The following is a 15,717-nucleotide window of genomic DNA, read 5'->3' as shown; positions in this document are numbered from 1 at the left end:
CTAATAATATATTTTCTTTACTATCACTTTTTATCAATTTAACAATTTAAAAGTATTGATTTTATTTAAAAAAAGAAAGACAAAAAAAAAATTACTGACCCCAAATTACTGACCAGTAGTGTATATTGTTATTACAAAATATTTATATTTTAACAACATAGCTAGCTTCTATTTTTCTTTTTTTCTTTTTTTTTTTTTTTACTTTTTATTCATCAAAGTATCCTAAAAAAAGTATCACATGTTCTGAAAAAATATTAACACAGCAGAACTGTTTCCAACTTTGATAATGAATCATCATATTAGAATGATTTGTAAAGGATCATGTGATAATCATCCTAAAAATTCAGCTTTGCATAACAGAAATAAATGATAATTTAAAGTATAATAAATTTAAAAACAATTATTTTAAATTGTAATAATATATCACAATATTACATTTTTTTTTCTGTATTTTTGATCAAATAAATGCAGGCTTGATGAGCAGAAGAAACTTCTTTCAAAAACATTAAAATAGTAATGTTTAAAATTCTCTTCTTTCAACAAAAAAATAAACCCTTATAATTCCTTAAAACATTGATAAGTAGTCCCAATAAAAAAATAAAAAAATAAAAAAATAAACCCTGCTTTAAAACAGAAAATTCTCTTCTTTCAACAAATCTTGTCTGTGTAGACTCTGGAGAGGTCAAGCAAATGTCCTCCCCTCTCTCTGTCAGTCACGTCAAGTCAGGTCACCTTTATTTATAAAGCTCTTTTAACAATACAGATTGTGTCAAAGCAACTTTACAGCATTAATTAGGAAAATAGTGTGTCAAACACTATTTTTTCAGTTCATCATTGAATTCAGTGATTTCATCATCCAGCGCAGTACAGTTTAATTAGTATCTGTGCAAACAAGTCAATGATAATTAGTTAGTTAGAAAGACCGATGACCCCTAAGTTTCAGTCTGGATCTGGGAATTGTCAAGAGGAGTTGATCAGAGGACATAAGAGATCTAGCAGATGTGTGCCGTTTTAATAAGCCAGCTAGGTATGTTGGAGCCAGGCCATTTAATGATTTAAAATCAAATAATAAAAGTTTGTATTCAAATTTGAAACATACCAGCAACCACTCAAGTGACAATAAAATTGGTGTAATATGCTCAAGCTTGCGTGTATTTGTCAGTGGTCTAGCGGCCGCATTCTGGACTGCCTGCAAACGCAGCAGTGCTGTCTGACTGACTCCTACATAAAGAGAGTTACAATAGTCAAGCCGTGAAAAAATGAAGGCATGAATGACTTTCTCAAGATCATTAATAGAAAGAAAATTCTTTACTTTCGCCAAAAGTCTCAGATTAAAAAAAACTGGATTTGACAACAGCATATATTTGTTTATCAAATTTAAAAGCTTTGTCAAATAATACACCAAGATTCCTCTCAACTGCCTTATTATATGGGGCCATTGGACCAAGACTGAGGTTAGGAGGCCCCCATATTATCAGATGCCCCAAACATGATTCCCAAGTCATTCAGACAGACTACGAGGGGAGTTAAAGCACTCCTATTATTTTTGTTGCAGTGCCAGATAAATCTGCATATCATCAGCACAGCAATGAATGTAGACACCATGCTTCTTAAAAATAGATCCCAAAGGAAGCAAATATAATGAAAAGAAAAGAGGTGCAAGAATGGACCCTTGAGGAATCCCACAAATTAGTGGATCTGGAGTTGAGAAAAATTCACCCAAATTAACTGCAAAAACTTCTGTTAGATAAGTAAGACTTAACACACTGAAGGACAACTCCTCGAAAACCAAAAGCTTGCATTACGGACCCATCAGTCTGTGCAGTGAATAAAGCAGAAGCGGCGTGCAAACAGAGTGAGTGAAAATTTGAAAATTTGAAAGAACCTTAAGTCTTCAATTTGTTTCAAATTTAAGGCCATAAAATGTTTTAAATGATACAAGAAATAATTTCAGGAGGTCTTAAATTTGGGGACGGTAAGACAAGAATTGCGATATGGCTTAATATGACAAATAAACTTCAAAAGGCTATGATTTTTTTGAATATGAGTACAATGAGTTCATTTTATTTATCCCGAAAATCAGCCCAATTTTTTATGCAGCAAACACGTTAATGTGAATTGGTGGATCGAAAAGAAGATAATGCATTATAATATGTAAACAATTAAGACAGTAGTATATATTTATGTTATTTAATGACTAGGCTAATAATTGAAAATCATTGTTTAAATTAATATAATAATTTATAATTCTTAAAAAAAATGGTTTAAGGGCTGAAATGTGAAGTTAATCACTTTTTAAAAAAAACTTTTAGTTTTTGTGAAAACCTGTATCTGAACTCTAAAAAATGCTTTTTAATTTTTTATTTTTATTTTTTGGTGACGCCCTGCTGTGTGAAAGGAATGGAACTGGACAACTAACTTTACAAAAAATCATACATAACAAAATAAATTACTAAAAAAATTACTTAAAAAAATCTGAATATAATCTGAAATTTAAACATAAATTTTTAGATTCAGTCACTGTGATCAGAGTTACTGCTTCAAGGAAAAACAGTAATCGCAATATTGCTTAAATGTGATAAACATCCAACAGCTATAATTTAATGAATTAAACACAGTACATGTTTCAAAATAATATATGTCTTAGAGATCAGGGTGGCCTATATATATGTATATATATATATATATATATATATATAATATATATATATATATATATATATATATATATATATATATATATATATATATATATATACACAGTACATACTGTTAGGTACATAATATATTTGGGCAATGACACAATTTTCATAATTTGAAGTGTAGACTTTAAGCTTTAATTCAAGGGGTTGAATTATATATATAACACTTAATGCTACCCCCCAACCCCATTTTCAGGGGCTCAAATGTAATTGGACAAATACATATAATCATAAAAAAATGTTCATTTCTAATATTTTGTTGAGAATGACTGCCTTAAGTGTAAAACTCACAGACTTCACCGAAGACTGGGTTTCCTCCTTCACTGTAAAAAAATTTCAGACCTCTCCAACTCAGAATTTTCTAATGATTGATCACATCTAAAATTTTCAATAGGCCAAATTGAATTTGTGTGAATTGAATTTCATAAATTTAATTAGGCCAACTGAAAATTTTACCAGTCACTAGAAAATATAGAGTTGGAGAGGTTTTTATTTTTTTCAGTGTTTGTGATGCTTTGCCAGGCCTCTACTGCAGCTGACTTCAGTTGTTTGTTTGTGGGTCTTTCTGCCTTTAGTTTTGTCTTCAGCAAGTGAAATGCACTATTAGCAGTCCACTATTATCGACAATCACCAAATACGCTACATTTGTGCCAACTTGCCATTGATCTACTGATGATGAATAATGAATATTTTGTGCATTTTATGGCATTTAAATCATACCTGTTAACTCACATTTCAGCCAGGAAGTTTTGATGGTATTTTATTTTCATATTATTACCTTCGTATAGTGCTTGAAATAAGGCATTGTTTACTTTCTGTAACCGCTGTTCCACAAGCGCCACCTTCTGGCAAAGAGTGAAATTGCATATTCACTTATATTCATATTTATGTACATGTTAATTAACTTAATTGGCATATCAACAAGAAAAATGGAATAAAATGATCTTGGGTAGGGGGGCCTGCTGTAATGCTCTATCCCAGGGGCCTCTGTTTATCTGGTTGGTGAGTTTAAAATGTGTTTTTATGGCTTCAGTTGTTTTTGTTCTGGTAGCATGTAATAAATTACTGGTTAAATTAGTCAGAGAGGTTTAACATTCTGTAATGGAATTTCCACTGAGCGCAGTCTCCTTTCATTCAATATTCTTCACTTAACATTTAAATATTTAAAAGTGTTTTAATGAAGGACTCATCAAACCAACTTCAAGTTATTTAAATGTTTAATCTGTGAAAAACTCTGTTCTGCAGGTATTGTTGAAGAAGGCGGAGATAAGTTCCTGGTAGTTACGGAGGGAGATTCATTCACTCTAGGATCCCATCTTCCTAAAATGAAGAGTAATGATGTGATTCAGTCGGGGTTTTATATTAACACTTTAATAGCTGAAATCAATAAACCGAACAACAGCATGAATGTATATGATGTTCCTGACGGGAGATTCAGAGACAGACTGAAGCTGGACGATCAAACTGGATCTCTGACCATCACAAACATCACTACTCAACATGCTGGAAATTATAAACTACTTAGAACTGGAGGAATATATTCAGTAAAACTAATCAGCATTTCTGTCCACAGTGAGTAGAGATCATTTGTCCTGTCCTTCAAGTACTCTTAATTACACTCACTCAACACACTGAACTTAAAATATGTTCATATTGTTCATATTTCTCATGTTTTCAGCTCATCTGCCTGTTCCTGTCATCAGCAGAAACTCTTCACAATGTTCTTCATCATCATCATCATCATCATCATCATCACAGCAGAATTGTTCATTGTTGTGTTCAGTGGTGAATGTGGGTCATGTGACTCTCTCCTGGTACAAAGGGAAACAGTTTATTGTCCAGCATCAGTGTGTCTGATCTCAGCATCAATCTCTCTCTACCTCTGGAGGTGGAATATCAGGATAAAAACACCTACAGCTGTGTGCTCAACAATCCCATCAGCAACCAGACTCAACATCTGGACATCACTCAACTCTGTCACACATGTACAGGTATGGCATTGAGCTGATCTCAGTTTTGTGTGCCTATTCCTCAGACTCTGAATCTGTCATCCAATTGGTCCTCTCTGCTCTGGTGGGCGTGGCTACTGTCATTGTTCTAATTTATGACATCAGCTCCACAAAACCATAATCGCTTGTGTGAAGAAATATTATAATTATCATAAATTTAAATATAAATTTGTAACAGTGGAATGGTTGTTACAAAATACTTTTCTAAATTAAACCGTTGGCTTTCATATGGCCACTTTGTGCCAAAGTGCTATAAAACATTCTTTAATTATCGATACTTATTTTAAGTAGTAATAATATTTTTTTTAATATTTGAATTAGCCTATGTTTTAGTACCATATCAGCATAAAAAGATCAAATATTTAAATGTTTAATAATTTAATGTTGCCTTTATATAATTCTTCAAGGTTTACATAATTAAATGTTTTACCACAGGCATTTTTTTTTGTCTTTGTACTACTGCTGAATGTTTTTTTTTTTTTTTTTTTTCACAATTAAAAAAGTATTTTAGTGAAATAAATCCCAAAAAATCCTGAACACAAAAATGGTGAAAAACTGTATAAAGGTCTAAACAACATAGTTCACAGTCTTTGTAACATGTTTGAGCAATACCCAGATAGCACCCGTACATCTGCAAGATGTCTGTTAAAGATCTTTTTTGACCATTATTGCCAACACTGTGTTTAAGTCAGCAACATGCTGTTGCTTAAAGCTATCTAGTGTTTCAGTAACATGCTTGTTACTTAACGCACAATATGTAATTTTGCTAATAAAGATTGTTATTCAAACACTAACAATGTGGATAAGGGCAACATGCTTGCTGCTAAACTTTCATCCAACAGGTGGTGCTCGGCGGTTCAGAGGCTTTTTTGTATTGGAGACGTTTGTGCATTAAAATACTGTTTAATCTTTTGAGTGTGTTTTCAGGCCCTCACGTGTTAGTGTTATAGTGAACAGTTAAAATATGAGGATTTTGTGTAAGTGCATCATAATGCTGGGTAAACACTAAAAGATGTTTAGAATTTTTGTGTTTAAAGAATGCTTGAAAAGATTTTCAAAATGTGAGAGACCACAAACCCGAGGACAAAAAAAAAATCATAGATGTAACCGTTTTGCTACTAAAGTGTTTGTTGTGATAGCACACCACACACAAATAGATTTTCAGCTAGAGTCCTTATTGTGAACACATAAAATCTCGCAAAATCTCTGGAGACTTGAGAATAAACACGGCGGACAGTAAGAAGAAATGTTGTTCGAGATGCATCGGGACTGCGCAGACCGATCGCTGTATGCCATCAAAGTACCGCAAGAGCGATTCAAAAGCACTGATGCATCTCGAACAAGCCTATTGTGATGACTGCGTTTGTTATGCTTCCGTCTTCTGTCAGATCAGTTTCTGATTGGATATTGTTTCATTTCACGTGATGATCTCCAGATCGTACGTGCGTTTGTCCTTGGGGTTCCCCCTACACATCAGGATTTCTGATTTCTGTATATATCCAACGTTGAATATTAACGGTTCACGATCGGGGCGCCTCCGATGTTCTTCCGAGCAAATTCAGTTACTCTTAACACACCTCACACCACAGGAAAATCTGATAAGATAATCTGAAGAACCACCAAGATAATCGGGACATTACCTAGGATGGTCGGAAGGGGAAAAATTGGCCCAAAATCAGCCCGATTATCTTGTGGTGTGTACCCAGCATAACTTTCAGGAAACACTGATCCAGGCCTCTTCACTTCTCAGTTTGTTTGGAAGAAAAGACCAAGGTAAAACTTGCATGTGCTTCAAATAGTGTTTAACTTAGCAAAATTGACCTCATTTTGAACTGAATCCGATTTAAAGGCCACTGTTCGCATGAACAGCTTTGTATGAATGTAGTGTGAGTAGCTGTTTGTGAGTCAAAATTAAACCTCTCTGCAGGAAAATGTTGGTCATGCTGTTCAGAACACAAACCTGAGATGGTGAAACTAGTTTAGCAGTGTGTTTTTTCTTGTGATCATTGGTTGACAACGCAATCAGTGTTGTGGAAACAAGCTTTTCTTTCTTTTGTATTTCCACATTTCATGTTGATGCAATTTTGTCTTTCTTGTGCAAACTTGTGTCGCATAAAGTTTTCATACTGTTTATATATTCAATATAACTGACCACTGTTTTACATGCACATAGTGCACAATGTTTTACACATAAATATGTCAGAGTGTTTTAAACAGAGCTTATGGACTCAGACATAACATCATATCTTTCTATATTCCTCTTTCTCAAAGAGTGAACTGAGAACTAGAGACTGAAGGTTGTTAGCTTGAATCATTAAGATGTTTGATGTTCATCTCTGAAACTCTGAAATCAGTCTGAGAGGAGAAACAACTGAGACATTTGATAAGAACTGAAGAAGAAACGAGCTGAAGACAGTTAGTGGAGAGAGCAGAGCCAAACACTCTCAGGATCTCATGAGCAGATCAAACACTGCTTTAAGACACTCGCAACTTCTCCAGTCTCTGATCATGTTATGATTCATTTTATCTCTGTTGAAAATGATGCCACTGAAAAGGAAAGAGGAAGCTGTGGTTTACTGGAGCTAAAAGTGACAAAATTAACGTTATGAAATGACCAAAAAAGAGTTGGATGTCCACACAGTTTAACTCTTCAAGTTGTGCAGTTATTTTAGCTGACAGTAGAGTTTCTCGTGACTTTACTACAGATCAGTCTCTCATCAGCTCATCTGTCATTTATTACTGAACCAGTTCTGAAGAGTTTGTCTTCATATTTGTGGACTGAAACCACTGAAGATGTTTCACAGATTTTGCTTCTGTTTGTATTTGTGGTGTCTGGTTGGTAAGTTTAAATAAATTTTTATGATTTCAGTTGTTTCTGTTCTGGTAACGTAGTAAACTTCTGGTTAAACTATTAATATAATATTAAAACAAACTTTTAAACTCATACAGACATAATTAAAGATCACGTTTGAATTTAGGTCTAGTCAGGTCTATCAGTGATTTATTAAATAAAATAAATACTGCATGAAGGTCAAATACCCAGAAGCATAAGTTTTAGTGTGACATCAAAGATTAAAATAAAAGTGTGTGTTTTTTTTTATTTACACTAGTGGTCAAAAGTGATGTCCGGAGTGGATTGGTTTGGTTTGTTTTTAATGACTGCACAAGATTGACTGTACAAGATTGATGTTTAAATATTTGTAAATATTTGGCATCATATAAAGGAAAAAACAAAAACACTAAACTTGGTTAAGGTATTTATCAGACAAAATTATTTGGCCAAAAAAACCAACCAAACAACAACAACAACAACAAAAAAAAAAAACAATACAGCTACAGAATTCAAAATGCATTGAAAAACAAAAGCTCAGAAGGAAAAACCATACATTGACTAGAACATAATCTGTTATTAATATTTTGTTGGTTCTCTCTTTTTTTTCATTGTATTATCATAAAGCGATTGACTCCAAGCACAACTATGCAATTTACAAAATTTGTAAAACATTTTAAATAATCTAAATTCAAGTTTAACATTTTTTTTAGGCCTGGCATCAATTTGGCTCCTACTGTTGTTATTGTTCCATACATGAATCTATTTTTTTCTTTTCATTCAGCATCTTTTTTGTCTTTTGCTGCAGAATATTACTAACTTTAAATTTAAATCAAGTGTTTTAGTAAAGCTTCATCAAAACAACATCCACTGATTCTAAAGCTTTAATCTGTGAAAAACTCTGTTCTTCAGGTGTGTTTGGGGATGAAATGAAGTTAGTGTCAGTGGGAGATTCAGTCACTCTCAACTCTAATCTTACTGAAATACATGATGATGATCTGATTCAGTGGTGTTTTTTGGTTTGAAAACACTTTAATAGCTGAGATCAATGTAACAGCCGACAGATTCACTGTATTTGATGATGTTCTTGACGGGAGATTCAGAGACAGACTGAAGCTGGACAAACAAACTGGATCTCTGACCATCACAAACTTCACAAATGAACATTCTGGACTTTATACAGTAGAGACCAAAAATATGAATATATCTTTCTTTCTCGCTGTCTATGGTGAGTTGCATATTTTTTCCACCTGTTTTATTTTTTTAAAGGGGACATAACACACACAGTTTCTGCCAATCTCATGTTAATCTTGAGTACCTATAGAGTAGTATTACATCCTTCATATCTCTGAAGAGTCTTTAGTTTTATCAGATTTATAAAAGACATGTTTTTCTGAAACTTTGGCCATGTTTTGCATGACAATCTAACTTTAACAGTGAAAATAAGTCAGAATGCATGAAATAGCATTAGACCTCCCCTTTAATCACCAGATCTTATTCCACACACTATTTTGTTTCTTTGGTGTCTGTTCTGTTGTTTTATATTATTATTAATATTATTCATTTGAAAAATTCATTTCAAGCTAATTACATACACTATTTAAACAGTATTAATTTGTGACAAGCTGTTTCTGTTTGTTCTGTGTGTGTTTGGTGATACAGATGAAATATCAGTGAAGAAGGGAGATTCAGTCACTCTGAACTCTGATCTTACTAAAATAGATTATGATCTGATTCTGTGGACATACCTGTATATGAGTGAAAAAGCTATAATAGCTGTAAATAAACCGTACAACATCGTCACTGTATATGAGGATGTTCTTGACGGGAGATTCAGAGACAGACTGAAGCTGGACAATCAAACTGCATCTCTGACCATCACAGACATCACAACTGAACACACTGGAGATTATTTACTACTGATAATTGGAGCAAATCAGTCATTTAAAGTTTTCAGTGTTTCTGTCTATGGTGAGTAGAGATCGTTCTTCAAATATTCTTGATATTAATGTTTATTGACTGAGCTGATCCCAGTTTGGTGTTTTTATTCCTCAGACTCTGTCCACTGCTGTGGTTCTACTGAAGCTGTGATCCGATTGGTCCTCTCTGCTCTGGTGGGCGTGGCTACTGTCATTGTTCTGGTTTATGACATCAGATCCAGAAGAGCTGAACTAGATCAAGCACAGATTCACACACCAAGTACATGATTGAAGAAAATTCTCATTTCAATTTTTTTTCAATCATTAATTAATTTTCAATTATTTGTGATGGCTTTTTATGTTGTAGGCGGTTCATTTCCAACCTAGAAGATAGCAACATATTTTCTCATTAATGCTCAAAGTGCCAAATGCGATTGTTTGTCTTGAAAAATACCAAATATTCCGCTGTTCACATAGATTAGTAAATATGACCTATATAACAGTTAATATCAGACAACTATTATATAAATATTATTATTGTACAGATCAGACTTTTTTATACTGAAGCTCTTTTACTGACTGAACATGAGATATTTCTCTTCGATAAGACACACAGATCTCACTTTATTTCTGTCTATTTGTCATCTGTATTTGCTTGCCTTTATCAAAGTTTTTATTCACTCTGAGGCTCCAGCGTAACTCAGTGTTTTATTATGTCGGGCGTCCCCTGGAGGGATACTAACTTTATGCATTTTAACGATTTCAGCACAAAATGTTACATTATTTCTAAATGTGTACATTATTATTAACGTAACTTTTCCTGTACCACTAAAACAATAGTTTTGTTTTCTAGTTATTAAACAATTTTTGTATATGTGCAAGCTTTTCTAAAGCAAACCCTGTATGTATTAATGTACTGAGTGTGATTGATCAATCTCTGTCATCTCATGTCCATCTTAATACCACTGGTTCTCATACCAAATTAAATATAAAATAACTAAACTTCTGAAATTTTCAGTGTGGAAAAAAACCCTGTTTAACAGTCGGTGGTTCTGCCAGGTCCTTATCGTCCAACTACAGCATTCCTGGATTTTGTTCCCATTTTTCTTTTATGTTCTGAAGAATAGTTAATTTTCATTTGCATTTGGCCTAATGGAATAACACTTGCACTGCCAGTACACTTTTTCTGTTGTTATACAGATTCATTTCTTATCAGACCCAACCTAATACATACTCCACTCAAAACTGGTTACATTAGTTTACCCATATATCCAGCACCGCCCCAAAAACCCTTTTTTACAGAATGTTTCTCTTACTGAGAGAGTCAATATGTCAGGGTCAGCTGAAGTCTACAGAGTTCTACTCTGAGCAGGATTCAAACCCAGGTCACCAGCACGGGAGGTGCGCAAACTAACACAGATGTTAAATACCAAGCAGTCTCTAGCATCAGTCACCAATGTGCCTCTTGAGATCAGGGGAGTGAGGTTTACTCTCGCAGCTCTTGCCTCTTTTACGCTTAAACCTTACTCCCATCAGGGTCATGGGTCCGAGTCCACCTTGTCGAGGCCTAGTTCTACTTGATCCACTCCAAGCAAGATCCGAACCAGGGTCTCTGGGATGGGAGGAGGGCACGCTAACAAGGACACTATCGACCGCCGCTGCCTCTATTAACTCTTACAAGCAGGACTCTGATACACTGTTAGACTAAATCAGTCTAATAGTTCTGTTCATTTAGTAATCCTACAAAAAAAAAAAAAAAAATCTTGCATTGCCCCAAAAAGTTTTTTTTTTTTTTTTTTTTTTAAATGGTGCTTGTGGTGAATATTACTTAAAGACATTTTTACTTGTTCTTCCAAATTACACCCAGTCGTGCCTCAAAGAGAACAGCTGTATGAATTTTCCATTTTCAGTCGGTTAAAACAAAAACAGCAGATTTGACAGTTACTTGATCAGATGACTTTTTTTCCTGTTCTGTATATTGTAGGACTATGAGCGATGAATATAAATTATTATAGGTTTAACGTAGTAACTCAGGATTATATCATGATTTATTTTGCCAATTAATTACCTTCTTAATGGAATAGTTCACCCAAAATAAAAAAGCTCTCATAATTTCAAACCTGTATGAGTTTATTCCTTCTGTGAAACATAAAAAGATATTTTGACAAAAATTGCTGCATGGTTCCCACTTATTATGGGATTATGGAAATACATTTTTATATTCATAGAAACAGATGGAAGTTTAATACAAAAAGTCTTGTGGGCCAGTTTACACTCCATACTCAAAATAACTATTACTGAGGTTTCTGTTACACAACTTTTAAATCTAAAGCTAAAAATAAAAATAAAATAAGCACTCAAATAAATAAATAAACAAACATCTTTGATTTTCATCAAAGATCAAATCATTGAACATGATTTTTACAAACTATTCTGAACTGGATTGTAAAATTAGTACTAACAAAATGAACATTGAAAATGTTAGATATTTAGCACATGCAAGTCAGAAAACAAAAGTTGTGATATTTACTTTTACTTAAAAGGACTGATTGCATGTGATGTGCTATATTATATCCTTAACTTAAAATATATCACAATGTTCATAAGACAAGATTTTCTCATTTACTTCATAAAGCCAAATTGCAATGAGACAAACTCCTCCTGTTTTGTCAAATCTAGTATTAAAGTTTGCAATTCTTCTGAAAGAGTTTGACAATTCCGTTATAAACTCATTTTTTAAATAAATCTCCAAATGGTGTAAACTTTTGTAGTTTTACTGAAGCTGTGATTTGATGGGTCTAAGATAGTGGCTCTAAAACATACTTGTACACGTAAAACACAAAAGTTCACTTGATTAGGAAAAAAGAAATAAATTTATATATATATATATATATATATATATATATATATATATATATATATATATATATATATATATAAACCAAATCATATCTGTGGACAAATGGTTAATAAAGTTTACATTTTTCAAAATTTTTCTTTTGCACTATTTCAACAACAAACTATTCTCAAGATGAAATAATATGATTTTTAGTCATCTAGTTTACCAGAAACAGCATGTAATGAGTACGAGTCCAATCAGTCTCGCAAACATGAAGGACAAAACTAAAAGGAAAAGTCAATAGTGGATGACAACCGACGAACTGTCTGCGGCGACAGATTTGTCTCTAGGCAATTAAAAACAAATCTCAAAAGGGTTATGGAAGTTGCTTCATCTAATCTCTGTTTACACTCAAAACCTGCCTCCTCGATGACATCATACACATTGTTAAAGATGTCAGTCAATGATGAATTGAGCATTGAATGACCGATGAATGAAAGGGACTTTGGTTTAACTGAGGTATTTGTAATAATAACCATAGATGGCTTCTGATTAGATGATCATAGGTGTTTTTTTTACTGCATAGACAATTCAGTTCCCGGAACTAGTTTAAAGATCACATTGTTCTTTCCAGTAAATGGAAACTGAAAAAAAAAAAAAAAAAAGGTAGTACTATGTGGGTGTTACGGTACAGACAGCATGTATGTTTTTATGCATGTTTTGGTAGGAGTTCGTTGCATTTACACAGTTTTGACAAGCAGGGGACCAGCGTGTGTTTCAAGCACTTTGAAACAGTAAATCGTTTTGCGAAGCAACTGGTTCGTTTGATTCAAAGTGTCGAAAAGGTTCATTTCTATCATCACTATTTAGTAATACAGCGTCAAGTACAATGATATCAGAATAACATTTTTACTCCAAATTTGCATCAATCAAGTGTTTGAAAACACATTTGAGAAAATGCAGTTAAAATTGTCCAAATTAAGTTCTCATCAATGCTTATTACTAATGAAAAACAATGTTTTAATATATTTATGGTAGCAAATTCCGATACACAGTCCAAGGTCAAAAAACAAGGCAAGGCTAAACACGAAGACAAGGAACAGGATACAGGCTAAACAATAATCAGCAAAGTGTGTGTGGATGTGTGCAACCTTTATAGTGTCCCTGATAGGAAACAGGTGTAGTGCAAAAATGAGTTCCTAGGCAGGGGTTTATGGGAAATGGAGTCCGGAGAGAACAAAGACAAAACCCCTTATCGTGACAGAGCCCCCCCACTAAGAGCTGATTCCAGATGCTCCAAACAGAATTACGAGAACAATTCTACGTCCACTGTGGAGTTGATGGAGGGAGGAACCATGAGGGGAGTGAAACAGGAGGTCTAAGGGGTCCGACTGACAGAAACAGAGCCGGTGGACGGGAGGCCCAAGGCGAAGATGGAGAGCTGAAGAGCCAGGGTGAAACTGAGGGATTGGAGGGCCATGGTGGAGCCGACGGCTCTGGCGACAGAGGTGAAGGTGGGGTTCCAGAAGGCAGCGGTGGAGCCGGAATGACCGAGGACCAAGGCGGAGCCGGAGGGAGAGAGGAGCCCAATGGAGCCAGAGGGATGGAGGGACAAGGCGAAGCCGGAGGAATGTAGTCCTGAGGCGAGGGCAGGTTGATGAATGACTAAGGTGGAGCCGGAGGAACAAGGAAGCCTGGTGGAGCCAGTGGACTGACGGGCCAAAATAGAGATGAGATAGCTTTGAGTCAAGGTGACACCAAAGGGTCGATGGACCGAAGTGTCCTGGTCTCGAAGGCCGGAGAAAAAGATCTGGAATCCTCAAAGCTTGGTGCAGCTGGAGGCTGCTATCCCAAGGCGAATCATGACCCTTCACCACCCTCACTGGATGACGTGAGGGACAGACAGACAAAAGCGGAGACAGAACAAACAGCATGACAGTTATAGGAGGAGGAGGCCTCCCTCTTCCTCCTCTACCTGTCATGCTGTCCCATTGGGTGGGACAACAAGTTCAAAATATTGATTATTCAGCATGGTAGAGCAGTTAAAGAGTTCTGAGATGGCCTCCTTGGCCTTGACTGGACAATCAGAGAGTTCAAATACGGCCTCCATAGCCATAACAGGACAGGCAGGGAGTTCACAAATGAGCACTTCCACCTCTGGAGGTTCTGCAGTGGATTCCGCCACCTCTGGAGGTTCTGCAGCAGATGCTGCCACCTCTGGAGCTTCCTGAGTGAGATCAGGAACTGCTGCGGCCTCGTGAGCGGATTCAGAGGCTGGAACACCCTCAGGAGGAGTAATTGAGCAGTGAGTTGCCCAAACACAAAAGGATAGCGACCCCCATTACAGGGAGCACTGAGTGGAGGGGAATAGTCTCTGGAATAACCCGTGCTGAGGCTCTTGGAATGTCCACTGCTTTAGCTGAGACCAGTGGTGTATCTGACACACTTTATGCCAGTCTCGGATACCTTGGGACTGGCCTTGTAGCAATGGTCATGGTTGACCCGGCGTGAGAAGACTCTGGATGATCATTTGCGATGTGACGCGACTCTGGATGAAGAGCCAAGACATAAGGCTCTGGGAGATCAGCTAAGATGTGATGTGACTCAGGAAGATCGGCTGTCTGAGATGACAGCTGTGACATGATGAGACTCTTCAATGGCGGCCAGGTTGGAATGACACTCTGGAACGGCAGCCATTTTGTGGAAAGTCTCTGGACTGGCAGCCATCTTGGGAAGACACTCTGGAGTGAGAAATACTGTAGGACTGCTGTGTTCCTCATCCACAACACCCACAGTATACGCAGAGCCCCTTAGTTGAAGTGCCAGATCTATGTAAAACTCCAGTGTCCAGTTCGGATTGTGCAGTGTCATAATCGATTGTAGTGCTTCAGCTAGGCCTCCTCGGAAAAAATGTCATGAGGCACATCTCGGGGAAGTTGTGGCCTAGTGGTTAGAGAGTTTGACTCCTAACCCTAAGGTTGTGGGTTCGAGTATGGGCCGGCAATACCACGACTGAGGTGTCCTTGAGCAAGGCACCGAACCCCCAACTGCTCCCCGGGTGCCGCAGCATTAATGGCTGCCCACTGCTCCGGGTGTGTGTGCTCACTGCTCTGTGTATGCACTTTGGATGGGTTAAATGCAAAGCATTTAACCCATCCACGCTCCATTTGAGTAGTAAGCCAATTTGACTAGTAAGCCAATTCTCAAATAACTGCTATGATGGCTTTTGTTCTACCCGCTTAAATGTTAGAAGTACTTGCGTTGTCCAATCTATTAAGACTGTGTCTGTTCCCCGAATAGTGAGGTCAAAATATAAATTTAATGTAGGATCTAGAAAAAATCTTATCGTGATTGAACCAGAAAAACGTAAAATAAATGAGCAAAAACAATTTTTAAAGTTTGGGCTCATAAACATTCG

This window comes from Cyprinus carpio, chromosome A22 (assembly GCF_018340385.1).
Source record: "Cyprinus carpio isolate SPL01 chromosome A22, ASM1834038v1, whole genome shotgun sequence".
Taxonomy (NCBI): Eukaryota; Metazoa; Chordata; class Actinopteri; order Cypriniformes; family Cyprinidae; genus Cyprinus; species Cyprinus carpio.
Note: the sequence above shows the minus strand (reverse complement) of the source record.